Source organism: Tympanuchus pallidicinctus, unplaced genomic scaffold (genome assembly GCF_026119805.1).
Source record: "Tympanuchus pallidicinctus isolate F22 unplaced genomic scaffold, pur_lepc_1.0 scaffold3, whole genome shotgun sequence".
NCBI classification, from domain to species: domain Eukaryota; kingdom Metazoa; phylum Chordata; class Aves; order Galliformes; family Phasianidae; genus Tympanuchus; species Tympanuchus pallidicinctus.
The window spans coordinates 76,783,330-76,800,307 of NW_026294747.1; the positions used below are offsets into that span (position 1 = coordinate 76,783,330).

The 16,978-nt window shown below is 55.4% G+C and overlaps 1 protein-coding gene across 1 annotated transcript in view; it reads left to right on the forward strand.

The window, feature by feature from the left end:
- Positions 1-135, forward strand: part of SKIDA1 (SKI/DACH domain containing 1) — a 2,954-nt gene extending 2,819 nt beyond the window's left edge. The window contains exon 2 of the mRNA XM_052692306.1: positions 1-135. This exon is cut by the window's left edge and continues 1,989 nt beyond it. The gene's annotated coding sequence lies outside the window, so the exon portion shown is untranslated.
- The last annotated feature ends 16,843 nt before the right edge of the window (positions 136-16,978 follow it).

A 16,978-nucleotide genomic window follows, 5' to 3' on the forward strand; every position in this document is an offset into this window, starting at 1 on the left:
AGAGTACTTCAGGCAAAGACTCAACTTAACTCAGTTACGCCGGTAGAGCTGGAACACTTTACTGTTTGAATGCTAATAATGCACCAGTACCTCAATTCAACTGCTGCAAATAAATGTCAAAAGGTTGAATAATAAATACTAGAATGAGCCATTAAATTTATGCACTAGATTTCGAACATGGCAGTCTAACTGTTAATTCAGTTCAAGTTTGTGAAGTGCCACGGCCGCACAGGAGGGCTGGCCGCACCTCGGCGCTCGGAGCGGTGCGGTGCGGTGCCCCGGGCCCACAGCGCTGCGCTCAGCCCCTGGGGAAGGCGGGGGCAGAGAGCAGCACGAAACGGGGGATCGCAGCGCGGGCAAAGGGCGTCCTTTCGCTCGTACAGCCCCTCGTTGCGATCGGAAGCCTTTTTGTTTCACTCAGAGGTCTTAAATAAGGTTACTGTTACCCGCTCACGTCGTGCCGAAGCTGCGCTCTGAACGCGCCCCTGCAAACTTGCACGGCGCTCGGAGCCCTGCCCGGCCCGCGGCGATTTATGGGCAACCCCGCGCGGGCCGCAGGAAATAGCGAAGCAGTAAATGCGGCGCAGAGAGAGCGGAGCGAGGGGCCAGGAGTGGGAACAGCGCAACAAACGCGAGCCCCGCGCTGCTCGTGGCTCTGCGGCCCTGAACTCGGGCGCTGCCGCTTCGTTGTCCTCAGCCCCGAACCCCGGCGCTGTCGGTTTTTGTTTCCAGGCCGTCCTCTCTATGTAGCAGAAACGTTTCTACCGCACGTGACAATCAGAGGCGATTATCTCTATTTGCACTTAATATCGAAATAGTGGAGCGGGCGGGGGCGAGGGCCTCGCCTCGGAGAGACATGCCGGTGTAATATATTGTGATGATGGAAGAGGTAAATCAAAATGATGGAAATTTGCACTGTTGAAAAGCATGCTTTAGCTTTATTTTCAATTAAAAACACTGTTTAAAAATTCCTGATTCCCTACACTTTGAATTATTGCAATTTATCCTCGCTTTCCCCTCCTTTTGGGAGATTCCCGGTTGGATTCCGAGGAAATACGCTTCAAGAGGTTCACTGTTTCCCTCCCTGCCACCAAAGCCCCTCCAAAAGAAAGGAAAAAAAAAAAAAAAAAAGAAAAAAGAAAAAAAGAAAGGAAGGCCGCCGCGCAGCAGCAGGGCCTGGGGCCGAGGGCTGCAGAAGGGCCCCGGTGCGGGGGGACAGGCGAAGCTCCGAGAGCGGCCCAAAAGTTTGCGGCCCCGGGAAGGCCGAGTGCTGAATCAGCGGGGTTTCGGCTGAAGGACTGCTGGTTTCTTTCTTTGGATTGGTGCTTTATTTATACTAGATCATTCCTAAATTAAATGTTAAGGATTCCACTCATCGATCAATCTCGGGAGGATAATTTATTGTAAATCAAAGAAAAGGAGAAGAAAAAAAAAAAAAAAAAAAAAAAAAGGAAAACAAAGCCACAACGTGATGTTTACCGTGTGACTCAAAGTCAACATTCTGCCGGCGATCCGCTGCCGCTCTCGGCTGTTTCATCCCTGCCTTTGTGGTGCCCCCCGCAGCCCTCGTGGCTCTGAGCACGCCACCGCCCGCAGCTCCGCGCTATCTTCGCGCCCTCCTTTTCCCCCATTGTAAAGCTCCGCTCTAGGAATACCTGCACCAAATACAGTTAGAGAGAGTAAACAATCGCCCTTCAGCGGGGTTACCCTTCCCCCGCACGCTCGCATCCCTTAGAGCTGCCAATTGCAAAAGGTACTCTGCACTCTTAACCGCGCTGCTGAAATTACGATGGTCGTGAAAAATCAGCTCGCAGGGTGGCTGGGGGCTGAGTGTTTACCCGCGTGCATTTGAGGCCGAGCAGACCGTGGTCCTATTCCCAGAGAGTATGGTCAAAGCGCACCGCCCGTGGAAGCCCCAGCTCTGCTCTGCCTGATACAGGTATTCCTGCGCCTAAAAAATAAATAAATAAATAAATAAATAAAAATTAAAAAAAATCAAATTGAAAAGCGGCGGAGATGTAATATGCAAACTGGAAGCCTAAAATTTTGCCGTGTCAATTAAACAACGTATCACTTTCAGAGGAGCTCTGTCCCCTGACCCTGTTTACTTCCAATTACGCTGTGCTGATGTGGCTGGGAATTGTAAATTGCAGAGGTGCCTTTTTGGGTTCCTGAAATAATCCGGGGGGGAGAGGGGGAGGGGAGAGAGACACTCACTGATCCCAAACAGGCCCTGCAGGGCCGGGGACGTATGGCGCCTGGCCAGGGTGCAGCAGGAGGCACCGAGTCACACATCCCTATTGCCACACGTGTGCACTTGGTGCTGCTCATGGGGCCCCGTGGTGTCACTGTGCCGGGAGTGTCACCAGGTACGTAACGCACTGTGATGCAAAATACGGCATTCCTCCCAGTTCGGGTGGTCGGACGGCTGTTGGAGATGGCACTGTAACTGGTGCTGAGATAGAGCTCGCTCCCATTCCAGCCTCACTAATACAAAGTCAAACAAATACGTTGCGTTGTGCACCAATAACCTGTTTCTGCCTGAATATAACTTGAGGAAAAACGAAGGTGATCTCATGGGTCGGGCCACAGTTTTGTCATGATGTTCACGGCAGAGAAAATTTAAAACGTCTCAATGATGAAATGCCACCATTTTCCCACTCCGGGTGCACAAAACCCCACAGAACACCATAAAGGAAAAGCGACGTGGCGCAGCGCGCGTGCTCCTCCCAGGTACACAGCAGGCCCAGCTCCCTGCCCTGCTCGTGGGGGAGACGCCTGCGGCCAAGCCGAGGACAAAAGGCAGTTTGGGACCGCGCTGAGCGCTGCCGAGCACCGAGAAGGGAACACGTGCCGAGCCCCGGCGGCGGGGATGCTGCCGTACCACCTCGTGTTGCAGCGTGCACTGCCTGCAGTGGGTCTTCCCTTCACTGCTGTATGCGCTGTGATACGAGCGGCGGTGTTGTGGTGTGAACTTGGCTGTTCTTCCCTCGGTGCTTTTTTTTTTTCGCAAGGATCCTTTTCCCTTCACCACATTTAGTTGCTAATAAAATTACGCGTTCTGCAGAAATGAGAACGACGCTACCACGTTTAGTCTGTCGCTGTTAGCACGTATGAGCGGTTAAGGAAGAGGTGCAGAAAAAGTGCATGTTTTCTACACGGGGAGATGCGCGGGGAAACGCTCGGTGTGGGGAGGCAGCTGCACATAACCGTGGTTTTCCCGGGTGCGATGGCGACGTGAAAGAATACGCAATGCCTCGTCCCCGGGTTCGGCTCCGAAGTACAAAAGAAGGGCGACCACGGAGAGGAAATAGCGACCGGGGCCCACCGAGCAAGAGCCGCGCTCCGCAGCCTCCGCCATTCCCCATCCAGCCAGCTGCGAGCGGGCGGCCGCGGCTCGGGGCCGCGGGCCGGGCCTTCCCCGCGCCCGGCCGCTTCACGGTACAACGCTGCGCCGCGGCCCGGCCTCTCCCCGCGCTCCTTTCACTGCCGGGCAGCCCCGCGAGCCCCGCGCCGAAGGCCCGCGATGTTTCGCACGAGGCGCTCACAATAGCGGCCGGGAGAGCTGACGGCCCCGGACAGCGCCCGGCCCTCCCCGTGCCGGGGACTCCTCTTCCGCAGCGGCCCTCGTTCGCCGCTCCGTCCTTAGCATTGCAAATACACCGCAACAGCTGTGTTTGTAAACAGCGGCACTTCGGCGGGAGCCGCTCCTCGCGGCGCTGCCTCGTCTCGCCGGCCACAGGAACGCCGAACGAGGGAGAAGGCGCGGCGCGGGGCAGGGAGGAAGCGGCCCCGGGGCCGGCCCGGGCGGTGCCGGGCTCCCGCAGGCCGCGGGCGGCGCTGGGCCGCTTCTCGGGGCGGCCCCATCGCGGGGCACGGCGCGCCTCGGGCCGCCATCTTGCCCGGCGCCACTCCGCCGGCCCCGCGCTGCTCCACGAGCCGCTCCGCGCGGCCCCCGGGGGCCGCCGCGCCGCAGAGCGCCTCCCGGCCCACGCCCCCCGCCGGCCCCGCGGCCGCCGCGGCCGTCTGCACGGAGCTGCCGCCCCCCGCTTTGTGCGCGGCTGGGAGAGGCCGCGGGTCCCAGGAACGGCTCCGGGGTCGGCCCGGGAGGGGGACCGGGAGAGGCTCCGCGCGGAGCGCAACAGGGCCGTCCGCTGCGTGCTGCAGCCCGGCTGTAAAGCGTGTGAAATTACGCACCGCTCTCTTAAAGAGCGGCTAATTTATCGTAAATAGCGCGGGCTTTGTAAATGGCTTTATTATGTTGTTTCTTGTTAATTGTTGAGAAAATCCCCATTGTTGAGTGTGAATGGCTTTATGAGCTAACCTGGGCGCTGCTGCAATCCGGGGGCAGTAAATGGCCGCTCCACTAATGCGGCCCGGAGCGGGGAGAGGGCCCGGCACCGCAGCGCGGAGGGCCGGAGGGGCCGCGCACACGTGGAGGGGCCGCTCCGCCTTTGTTAGCGGCCGCCGTGCCCCGGCCCGGCCGAGGGGCTCGGAAGGGTCGGGGCGGCCCGGCCGCGGCGCCTTCAGCGCGGCCTCGGTGGCAGCGAGCAGCCCGGGCCGCGGGGAAAAGGAGTCGCGGTCGCTGGCCCAACTCGGGCCCTGCCCTAGGGCCCCTCTCCCTGCCGCCGCCGGAGCCGCCCGGGCTGTGAGGCCCTCCCCTCCGCCGCGGCGGAACGCGCCCCGTGCGCACGTGTCCATCCGTTATAAACCATAAATCGCGGCGAAATGTAAATTCCACTCGAGGAACTTGTATTGGGCCGTCCTCTTCCCTGAAAACTCTCTCTCTCTGATTTCGCCATTAGGAGAAATCCCCCCGGGTTAAGCACTCGTTTCGCGGATTTCTGCACAGCCCGCAGCTGCGGTTCCCCCCGGCCGGGCCGTTGGCCGAGCCCCGCGCTGCCTCCTGGGGCCGAGGTGCGGACGTGGCCGAGGCACTGCTGTGCCCCGAGCCCCGCGGCTCTGCTCCAGGCCTGCTCCGTTGCGTTTCTCTCAAAACAGGGTATTCCCATCAACCTGCACTGGTTTTCCCCGAAGAGAGTTTAGCAGGGAAACACATCCCAGCAAACCCTCGCCTTCTGCCGTTCCACATCTCCGCATGACATTTCATCCCAGCGTTCCCCCTTCTTTGCCGGCTCGGCATGAGGGGAATGGACCGCTCGCCTTGGAAGCAGTCGCTCCCATCTGTGTACGCGGGCATGAGAGTCTGAGAGAAGGCACACAGCGCGCTATAGCCGGGGGAGGGACGGCCGGGAGGTTCCCTGCGGTGACATCTGCCCGGGGAAAAAGGATGGCCGTACGTGGGAGGGGGAGGGGAGAGAGGGTGGGAATGAGTAGCGTGTAGTACTCCATAAAATAACGTCCGACCAGAGCTCTGTTATCTTGGAGCGTCTTTTATATTACAGGGGAAGTTTATAGGTGGTTACCCGGTGTTACACATTTCGGTAGTAAAGTGTCATTAATTGCACGATGATCTCCGCATCCTTCCCCCATAAAGGAGCCTCTGTAAGACACATTACTCTTGCTCCGCACTTCCCCAGCCCCTCTCGCGGCCCCGGGGGTCGATAAGGTGAGGGCTCTGCGGATAACCGAGCTCCGGCCCGAGCTCCCGGCGCTGTGTGCTCCGTGACGGGAAGAGCCGGGGGAGCGAGTGGGGGCTTCTACGGGCGCTCCTGGGAGCGAGGAGTCCAGGGGCTCCGCTGCCTGTGGCACACGGGGCTCCTCGGGGCTGTCCTAATGCGGTGCTGCCGCCCGAGGCCTCTCTGCGTCCCCCGGTGCTCCTGCGCCTCTCCATGGCTCCGGTACCTGCATGAGAGCTCCTGGGGCTCCCGGCGGCTCCGGCCCGAGGTGACCGCGCCTCCGCGCAGCCTGCACCGACCCGGCCGCAGCCGGCGCCCTTCAGACAATGTTCAGCGCTCGCGTTTGGCTTAGCCACGATGATCGCGTCTGATCATTGGGAAAAACGAAGCGCACCGACATCTGATCGTTTGTGTCAGAATCCAGCGCGGTGACAATCGCGCGGAGCTGGTTTTAATTTTATGCCGAAGTGTTTACACATCGACATATGCTAATTTTGTCTTCACGAAGAAAGTTAAAAGTCAACAGCGCTAAGAGCTTCGCACACACGCCGCAGCATCGAGCATCGCTGCGTTCCTCCCGGCCTCGGGATGGAAGGGCCGATCTCGGCTGTTCAGCCGTGTCCACAGGACCCCGATGGGCTCGGTGTGCGAGGAACGGCGATGCCCCAGCTCTGCCCTCTGTTTCATCTCCAAGGGGTTCGCTCGCCACTCCTTGCAGCGTCCTGTTCCGCCTGGAGAGCAGCAAACTGCGCCTGAGTAAATATATACGTGTGTATACATACACGCAGATGTATACATGCACACACGCAGCTGATGCACACGACATTTGCTATCAACATTTGCGAACGCTGCCGGAGCATCCATTTGCCATTTCCCCCAACACTTCAGAACTGCCGTTTTCCATTGCCGAGCACTGCTCGAAGGAGATGGAGACGTCGTGTTAAGCACCGCAGCCGCCCCGACCCGCAGATGCCCGTCCCACCTCGCGCAGTCACAGCGTTTTTAAAAACGCGTTTACAAAGAGGAAAAACAAAAGGCGTGCGAATTGGAAACCTGTGTGGGAACGGCAAATGGAGAAGGAACAGAGAGAAATATTCCACAGCAGATCATGAGTTTACGGGACGGGTCGCGTAGGATAATTAAGCAAAAAAATAAAAAATAAAAAAAAACAAAGAGAAGAGTACGTTATATAAATCTCCTATAAGTAAAAGTCAGTTCGTTCCGACCTTGTAGTCACACCCTCAGATATTTGCTGAGTTTGTTCATCGGTGCCTGTGAGATTACGGGGAACGCGTTCAGTGCATACACCTCTATTTACTGACTTTTTTTTTTTTTTTTTTTTTTTTTTCCACGGGATTCCAGAAGTGTCCGCAGCCCCAACGGCCGAGTGCTGAGCGGGGACCGCCGCTGTGGCACCCGGCGTGAGGTGGGGATGGAGTGGGACGAGCAACAGCCGCCGCGTGCAGGGAGGGGACTCGGAGATGTGATATATTCTATCGACTCCAATACTCGGAGCGGACACGGGACTAAGAATTCGCTCCGGGATGCGGTGACCGCGAACTCTTTGTTGGGAGCGAAAACCCGCGATTCTCTGCAGCTCCTTTTTGTTCGGGTTTGAGAGCCGGGAGAGCATCTTTGAGTTCCCGGCTCTCGGCATAACGCTGAAGCTTAACCCCAATTCCGAGGCGTTTCCTCGTCGGAAAAGAGCTGAGCAACGTCCAGACGGAGCCAAGTCCGACCTCGCGCCGGAGCTGCACGCTGGCACCGGGGCACCGCGGAGCAATGCGCGCTTCCAGAGCCGCCGTTACCGCGCTGCGTTCCGCGCTGCTCCGCGCATTGGGTGCCCCTCGGGGCTGCGGCGTTTGGGAAACACGAGACGGGACGGGACGGGGCGGCTCCGCGGTACCGGGGCTGCGGGACTCGAGTACTCCGGGTTTCTCCAGAGAGGAAATCACGGAGCGGCCCCCGCAGCACATTTGTGGATCGGCCAACTCCAGTGGCACAGCCGGAGCCCTCCTCAGCCCCAGCCTTTCTCAGCTTTAATTATTAATTAAAAGGCGGCATGAAAATTAAAGAGAGGGCAGGAGAAGAGCGAGGGGTTTCCGTTCCCCGTGGGAACTCTCCCGGGAGAGAGGGGGGTGGAAAGGCGCGGGGCTGCCGGACTGGATCTCCCCGCAGTCCTCACACACCTCCTTCCTCCTCCTCCTCCTCCTTCTCGGGAGTGCCCAGGGAGCCGCGCCCCGATCCGCTCCGTTCCCTCCCTGAGGACGCAACTGTTGGGTGCCGCATCCCGGGGGGTGGGCCCGGGGGGTTCCCGCGTTCCCCAGTCCCTAGGGTTGGGATGCCACCGCCGGTCCCCTGATTCACCTGTCACTGCTATCACGGCCCCCGAGCACTGACAAATATTCACAATAAAAGAGTGAAAGGGATCCTTAAGGTTCACTGGTTTGTGTGTAGAACTTTGGGAAACTGCAAATAAGCGAGAAAAATTGTCCATTCTTGTGAAGGGAAATACAAGTCCGCACTTAACCGCTCCGCGACAAAACCCGAGGAGCGGCCAAAGCCCAGCGGCGCACACCGCGATCCCCGGAACAATTCCATTTCCTCTCTCCCCTCTCTCGCCCTTTCCCGGCCGGTGAAGTGGATGATGTGAGATTTTAAGCCCGGGGAGGGCTTCCGTGACAAGGGCCGCGAGAGAAGCAAAGTGCGGAGAGGCGCTGGGACTGGGAAGCACCCATAGGAACGGGTGGGGAGCACCCATGGGCCCGCTCGGCTCGGAGCAGGATGAATCCCGGCCCGTTACATTTCCTTTAAGCGTGCTAAAGATTAGCTGCACGAGGGATCAAGTAATTAAGGCCTTTCTTTTCAGATAATTCCTTTTCAGTTTCATATTCCAGCGTCGGGCGCGATCGCTGTGCCTTCAAAGGGAAAAGATAGGAGTGATTTTTCCTCTGAGCACCAAACGTTGGTGCCACACGAGCGCTTTTTCCCGAAGACGGCACTGAATTGAGGGGTGGTAGCACCGGGCGATCCGTCTCGCACCGCCTTAGGCCCCGCAGTCCGCTGTTCCCGCCCCGCTCAGAGCGGGGAAAAGCATTTTCCGATTAAATTCTGCCTTAATGGAACTTGGCAACCGGCAACAAAACCTCGCTTAAGTGAAATGAAGAGACAAAAGGCGCTTTAAACGTCGGGGCCGGGGGCTGAGCAGCCCCTGCCACTGACTTGAAATGGAGGCGGCGTTGGAGCGCGCAGACCGCGCGGAGCCGCTGCTGGGATCGCGCTAATTCCGCGCCGGGCCGAGCCGGGCCGCGTGTCTCCGGGCTGCCCCTCACCTCCGGGCCGCGCACTTCGTGGCCGAGCTCCGCAGATGCACGGCGGCTGCGCCCACCGAGTGGGACCGCTCCGCTCCGCGCGTCCAGAGGGGATTTCGCTTTGAGCCCTACGCGTGTCTCGGCCCCGGCGCGGAAATAGAAACGTAAGATCTCCGCAGACAAATGAGTTTATGACGGATTTACGGCACGGTTAGCATTCGTGACATCCGTCGGCTCTCCCGTTAAACTGAAGTCCAGGGGCAGAGGTGTGAAGGCGCAGTGCCCGCTCTGCGCACATCCCGCGGCACAGAGAGGTCCGGACGCTGCGCGATTGGCGCACATAATGCCGTATTCCGAGTGAGCGATCAGAGAACCGCGGCATTGTGAGGGCGAACGGGAGGAAGGCAGTGACGTGGGAGCCCACAATGGCATTTCTGAATCACTTCGTTTGATTGACGTCCGGGGGCTCCGTGACCCGAGGGAATAAGACTCATTACCGTGAATACACCAAAACATCAGCCGGGATTAGAGCCGCGGATCTTTTAAAAATCCCATTTCAGTCGAAATTATAGTGGGAAAATACCAATTCTAAGAAAAAAACCAAAACAAAACAGAACAAAAAAAGCAGAAAGAGGGGAAATGAATGACTCCTTTTCGCTCCTTTAATTGCATAAAGCCCCCTAAATAGAGGAAAAAACAGCGTTTAAGATTTTAGACAGCGTTTAAGAGAAGAAAACTCACTTCGCGAACCGAAACTATCACCGAGAACAGAACGCTGAGCGCGGGGAAATGGTATTGGCGGGGCTGCGGCGGTGCCCGGGCTGCAGGGCGGTGAGCCCCGAGGCAGGTGCTGCTCCTGCACGGAGCGAGCCGTGTCTGAAAGCTTCGCGAAAAGGGTAAGAGGAGGGAAAAAAAATAAATAAAAAGGAATAAAAGCCACGAGAAAAGAGTCCAAGCCGGGCTGGGCGGCGCGGGGCCGTCCCCGGGCTCTGCCCGAAGCTGCTCTCCATCGAACGGGGCAAAGCGCGGTGCCGGTGTGCGGCAGCTCCGGGCAGAGCCCGCGCGTGGGCTGAGCTGCTGCGGAGCCAAGAGCCGGGCGCTGCCCGCCGCAAAGCCGGCAGCCGGTGGGACACGCAGCCCCGAGCGGTGCGCACGAGCGTCAACCCGACGCCGCTGCACGTTGGATGTCGTCTTTATAGGGAGACATACGAATGAATTAATTTAGCTTTAGCTAATGATCGCTTTATTCTCGTCGTTCTCGAGAAAAAAAAAAAAAAAAAAAAAATAGAGGCCACGTCTCATTACAATTAAGATTACGTTAATTTATTTGGGCTCTTAAGCAAAGACCATCCCGATGATGCCCCAAAGGGTTACTGGCGAGGCGGCTCAGCCCGCGCGCAGCGGAACAAAGCGGTGCCGGCGCGGCGCGGTGCCCGGAGCGCCCTCCTCCGCTCCGCCCGTAGGTGCCGCCCGGAGGGAAGGAGGGAGGACGGAGGGGCCGAGCCCCCCGCGCCCCGCGCGTCCCGTGCCGCCGACACCGCCCAGCGGGGCCGCGCCGCGGTCCCGTCCAGAGCGGCGGTGCGGGACCCGGGTAGGGCACGGTGCTGCCGCCGGGACCGCGGGTCTCCGCTCCCCGCCCGCCGGGGGAACAAAGGCGGTGCGGTGGGGCCGAGAGAGGCCGCGGGCGGAGGGCGGAGGGGCTCCATCTCCGGAGCCGCGGCCCCCGCCCGCCGCTGGCGGAGCCAAACGCGGGCCGGCAGCGCCCCCTGCAGGGCGGCGGCGGCGCAGCACGGCCCGGCGACGGCCCCTCCCCTTAAAGGGGAAAACTCTCTTAAGGTGGAACGGATCTCCCTCCGCTCCGCTCCTCTGGCCGCCGCGCTCCGGCTCCGCCCCGCCCCAGGACACCCCGCTCTGCCCGGGAGTACCGCGTTCGCTCGCGAAGTGGCCCCGAACGCAGCCGGAGCCTCCGCGGCTGCGGAACGAGCGCCTGGAAAACCTCAAAGCAACCCGCGCCCGCTCCCGTCCCGGGAGCAGAATTTATGAAGTTAAATAACAAAATAAAAAAGAACGGGCGACGTCCTCGCGGCACGGAGAGGCGGCAGCGTCGGGGAACTCCGGGCACCGGGGACACTCGCGTGTCACCTCTGGCACCCGCTCAACAGCGTCCGGACAATGCTGAGAGCAGCTCCGAAAATTCGGGGCAAAATTACTGATGTGTACCGGCTTTTTTTTTTTTTTTTTTTTTTTTTAGGGGCTGCGTGCTGAACCTAATGAAGATAAATTCGCGCTCCAGCTGCCGCGCACAGGCCATTAAGCACGGCGAGGGTTCCCTCTCGTGCTTTAGCTGTGATTTGTGAGCTCCCGCGGAAGAGAGGCGAGGCGGCCCCCACCGCGCCCACCGAAAAGCTCCGAAACTGTTTCAAAATCCCCCTTGATGTTTGCAACCCCCCTCCCCCGCTCTTTCTCCGCCCTATGCAGCGAACTGGCACTGACAGCGGAGCGGGGCTGCGCGGGGCGCTTTGAAACGGTGGGACTGGGCAGTGCCCGGTGGGGAAAAAGAACAGCGTCCTCCGCGCATCGCCGTCTTTCTTTTCTTTCTTTCTTTCTTTCTTTTATTTTCTTAAAAAAAAAAAAAAATATTGGTATTTATTTTCTATTCTTTTTGTCCGCTTGAAGTTTGTGCGCAGCAGCCGAGGAGGCAGCCCTGGGTCTGTTCCCAGCGGACAGCGCGTCCCTGGGATCTACGGATCGGCCCCGAAATTGGGCACTTCTGTATTTCCATTTCTCTCCCTTCATGGTAGGGCTGCGAGCTGCAAAAAGCAGACGAATATACAGATAACGCAGACAATAAAACTGGAGAGGGCAAGGGGTGCTTCAGCCCGGGTTCACACACGGGAGAGTTACAAAGAGAGCGCCGTGTGCTGAGGAATCCAGCTGCGGAGGAAGGCAGTGACGCCCCGGAGCGACGAACGGCGCCCCGCGAGCGGCAGTTCCGCACAGCGCAGCACAGCGAGCCCGAATTACCGCGACTGCGGCGGCACGGCACCTCGGGGCCCTTATCTCCCCTCTTTATCTAAAGCATTAGAATATTCCGCCGTCTTTTGTCAAAAGGGCCCTCGTCCAAAGCGTTGTGTTCCCCTTGTCGGAACGAAGCGCATTTTCCTGCACAAAGTAAACACAACGCGTGTGACACGCACACACACCGACAGGGCCAGCAGCGGGAATTGAACTTTTAAAGAAACCGATCCGTGCCGTGATTGATGCCGTGTCGCTCTGACAACAGAGAGCGTGTAGCTAATTGCCTCTATAAACGAAGAAGATATTGCCCTCATTTTATCAAACGCATTCTTTGTTCGGGGCTAAAACAAGTGTCACAGTAAATGAACAAGACTGTAGGCATTAATAGTTTCCCGGCAGTGAAATCCAAAGAGAACACCTCGTCCTCAACCAGTGTCTGATGGGAGCTGGAAGGAGCTGCGCCTCCATTCTTAGGGGCAGTTTCCTCTTCCAGGACCCATCTGCATGTGTTCCACCAGCTGGGACTACAGCGGAGGGTCGCTGCCACCTGGACATGGTGGCCCACGGGCTCCTCGTGGAGCTCCCTGGGACCCTTCCAGCCCTGGAAGGTCTTCTGACCCTTCTGATCCCTCTGGACAGGACTTTGGCACTCGGGACGCTGTCAGGCTGGATTACAGGACACAGCCACCTACCATCTACCATCAGGCATCGTGGAGAAGGGACTGCAATGGTTTTCCTTCGGGTTTCACTGAAGAAAATAATTATTCTGGCTTTTTTTTTTCTTTTTTCTTTTTTTCTTTTTTTTCCTCCTTTCCAGAAAGACATCCGTTTTATCAGATTTTTTTTCTTCTTTATGGGTGTAATTTTCTTTTTGAAGGCCAACAATGAGTCAGTGAGTGTTAAGAAGAAGAAGGGAAAGCTTTCCAGAAATATATATTCAAAAAGGTAACTGCGAATTGTGTGCATCTGACAAACCAAAGCTTTGTCTTCAGCCAGTACTAAAAATGTGACTTCTGTGCTCCATCTCCCAGCTACCCAGATACCCTCTTCCTCCCATCCTTCCCTTCATCTCTGTATCCAGGCAGGGTTACGATGCCTTGTCACACTCAGGCTTTTTTCAAAGGGACCCTGACATTTTGAAGAGCATGGAGAAGAGCCCCTGACCTCCACCCCATACGTTTGAAACCCTGGACTGCCACACAAGGCTCTCTGGAAGCATGTCCTTTCTTAAGGGACTGGATTACAAACTGAAATACCCCACGAGCTGTACGAGTGAGGCGTGGAGGATCTTTTTAAAACGATAAGGAAAGGCACAGCCTGAACAAATAACTGCAGGATGAGGCTGGACAGATTCACATGTAAAGGAAAGCACTCATTTGTTAGATTCTGCCCAGGGAAGTGGCAAATTCAGTTATTGATTTTTTCTAATTTCCTGGAAAACATGTTTTTGTCAGACACAAATTATTGGACACAACTGAAGGTAAACTAGGACAGGATCTAATAACGCTGGTGCTAAACAAAACCATCAGCTCCACGTGGACGTGATGCTTTTGTAGATTCACAGAATTAAAGCTGAGGGTCACAGTCCTTCTGCTCAGCCCCAGCCCATGGGATCCCGAGGTGTGGGTGCTTGCCCTCAGGGCTGCTGGCTGCCAGCTTTCCTCTTCCTTCAGTTAATCCAGAGCTGTTAGATGAGCTGCCTCCTGAGTAACATAGGGTTGCACAATTATTTATGCTGAGATTTCTTAGCCTCTCCAATAATTCCCCTGATCTCTGTCTCTAAGAGTTTGCCTTACTCCGTGGAACAGCAAGCACATTCCTGGTGCTGCTGTTTCCCCTGCTGAACCTGCCCTACAGATAGCATGAACTGTGCAGTTATGCCTATTAGTCACAGTGCTCGGCCCTGGTGTTAGACTAATTTGGAAAGACTTCCTGCATAGCAAGGAACAGCAGGATTTGATCAGAGCCCGAGATCCATCACAGCACAGCGAGGCTTTGCGAGGAGTCCGTAGCACCTGGGGCACTTAAAAAGCTGTGCTGCAGCAACACAGGGAAACTTTGTGTGCAGATCCTCGATCTGCTGCATCCTTTCTGTCACTGAGTTCTGGGATAGTGATTTGATGAAACAGCAGCAAGAAAAAGAGCTGACGGAACAAGGAGAGAGGGACGAGAGAATACTGTGTCTTCAGCTTCACTCTTGTGGAATATTAAGTCAGTGTTTCCCCCATGATGTCCAGGCGTCAGTCCCAATGATGCCTGGTGACATTTCTATTGCCTTCCGAGGAAGAGGGCTATTTATCTGAAGGCACCTTGATCAAAAGAAACACAAGGAAATGGATTGTAGGTGAAAATATTTTGAACTTCCTTTTGCTCATTCAAACAATTGCTTTGGTCCTCGGTTATTAAATCTCGACTTTACCCCAAGAGAGGTTGCTGTTGCATTACTATCCTCTTCTTTGCTGCGGGGATAATCAAACATTTCAATAGCTTTCTGCCGACTGCGAGGCTGTTGTTGCTTTTAACCCCTTTTCAGCTCAGTCTAACAGAAATGGTAATGAAAACATCTTCAGGCAGTGTTGGGTCAATCTAAATATCAATCAGGCTTTCAAAACAAAACCGAACTCCTCTTCCTTTCTTTACCGTTAAGAAGTAACTCTTTCACAGGGACGGAAACACATTGTACTGAGAGGAAAATCGCTCTGTGAAATCGGAGTTCCCGGTGCCGGGCACACACACAGCCTTTCGATGGCACTTCTGTTTTAAATGCTCCCCGAGAGCCCCGAGCCACAGCCTGTGCTCATAGCGCGGGTGCGTTCCCTGTTTTAACAAGGAAAGCTCGTCGGTCTCCAGAAAGAAGTGGTTTACATTAGGCAGACTTTTTGCTGCCCATTTTTTGCCCCCTGAAAACTTCCTCCCAATAAGATTCACAAGTGTTTACATGAACGTCTGACTCCATTGGCTGTGAAGGGGGAGAGCTATAAACTTTCCCGTTATTCCGTGCTTTTAACTAATGTAGCTGTCACTGAATTTTTCCCTCGGATCCCGGGGCAGTAGTGGGAAAACGCGGTTTTCCAAACAACTCTCGGTATGATGCCGTGAATAACAGCACGTGAGGTGCGATCCCGTTGGTGCTGCGTGACCCCTCTGGAAAGGTATGAGGCCGCTTTCGTGCAGCCCTGAAGCAGCTCCGCCGCGTACACAGGGACCGAGCGGGAAGGGCACGGCCGGGCTGAGCCCGGAGGCTGTTGAGCACGGGGATGGGCGAGGAGGGGCTCCCCATCCCATCCCATCCCATCCCATCCCATCCCATCCCATCCCATCCCATCCCATCCCATCCCATCCCATCCCATCCCATCCCATCCCATCCCATCCCATCCCCCTCTTTTTTTTTTTTTCTCTCCCCCTCCTCCCCCCCCTCCCAGCAGTAAATGCTTTCTAAACGGCTACTTGCCTCAGTTGTTTGGCTCTCCCGAAGGAGCTGGGTGCAGATCACCCCCCCGGCCCTCTCGCTCCTCCTGGCTCCTTTCTGCCACACGTGCCCCCCTCCCCAGTCCCAGCCCTCTGCCCCTTTGTAGATTTACTGCTGCGGGTGCAACAGCAGAAGCAGAAATAGCCGCGTTCAGGTGTTCCCGAGGAGATCCAAAAGTCATTTTGGGAAAGTAAGGATGGTGCAAAACTGGGAGTTGCCGGTTCAGGACAGAATCCTCATCCGGAGCTGAAGACAGTGAAATAAATATATTAGACACTGAAACTCGGTGTGATAAATATTTCTCTATAAGTGACCTAATTAATTACATAAACCTGATTAATGCTTTGTGTCTGTCGCTGTTTATTGACTACTGAATCAAACCTCATGGAAAAAAAAAACAAAACAAAAAAGACCCCACCAAATCCTATTAAGACACGACCGTGCAATTACAGATTATCTCACAGCATGTGCACAGAAGGGACTATATTAAAGTCGTGCAAGCAGTATGCACTCTGGCATTCTCACTTCTCAGAACCTTTCTTTGTAGGCTTGCTTTTCTGAAGGTAGAAGAGTCTCTCTCTACTTTTTTTTCTTTTTTTTTTTCCCCCTCCTCTTGAAGGTGGAATTCCCAGCAACTGCTGCAGCATTCCTCATTAGCAGGCTCTGAAACCTGAACCTTCAGCAGGACACAGCATCTTGAGTTACAGGACTACCGGCGCTGGTTGCATCCCTGATGACAGCATTATTTTGGGTGTGGAGAATGGGTTCCCGGGGTCATGCTGGCAGTGGGCAATGCCTGCACATCCCTCAGCCCCCATCCCCACCACCGTGTGCCCCCACTCCCCCATGCAGTGGGTGCTCCCTGAGCCACAACCTGGCCTGGCCATCACTGCCACCAATTTCAGACCGAAAGGAACATACACTGTTTTATTCCTTGGCCAAATTGTAGCCTGAAGTCATGGAACAGAGGGAAGGCTAGATATCAAAAATCTTCTGGAAGTAAGTTGAAGGCATCATCACATCCCAAACATATTTCATTAGTGTTTTATGAAGAGAAGTGCTTTGCAGCACAAGCACTGAGGTAACTGCATGGTTTACCAACATTTTAATTTAATCATACTCATTCCTGCACTCCACTGACAAGCTGTTAATTGCCTGTGTTCTCTGTCTTCATTTAAAAATTGATAATACTCTTTCCATTGCAAAGGATGGATTTTATTATTGCTATGTGTATCTACATGAGAAGATTTACCACCAGACTGATATTTTTTTTTTTTTTTTTCTTCAGATAAATGCATAGGGAAAATTGTTTTTCTTCTTTCTTCACAAGAATTCTGCTTATCCCTGTTGTATTTGTGCAGGCCACTGCTGATCTTACTAAAATGGAGCTGCTTACTTTTTCTTTTTTGTTGTGCACTATTTTAACAGCAGAAGATGGCATATAAACACCTTTTATCTACTTCCCTCCTACTGGGCTTGTAACATCAAAGATCATCCCATTCATCTCTGTATCAAGGCTGGCTGTAAGTTTTTATCTGACAGGGTTGTTGAAAATCAAACTGACTGTACTTGATCACAGTAGGATCTGCATGAAAATCCTT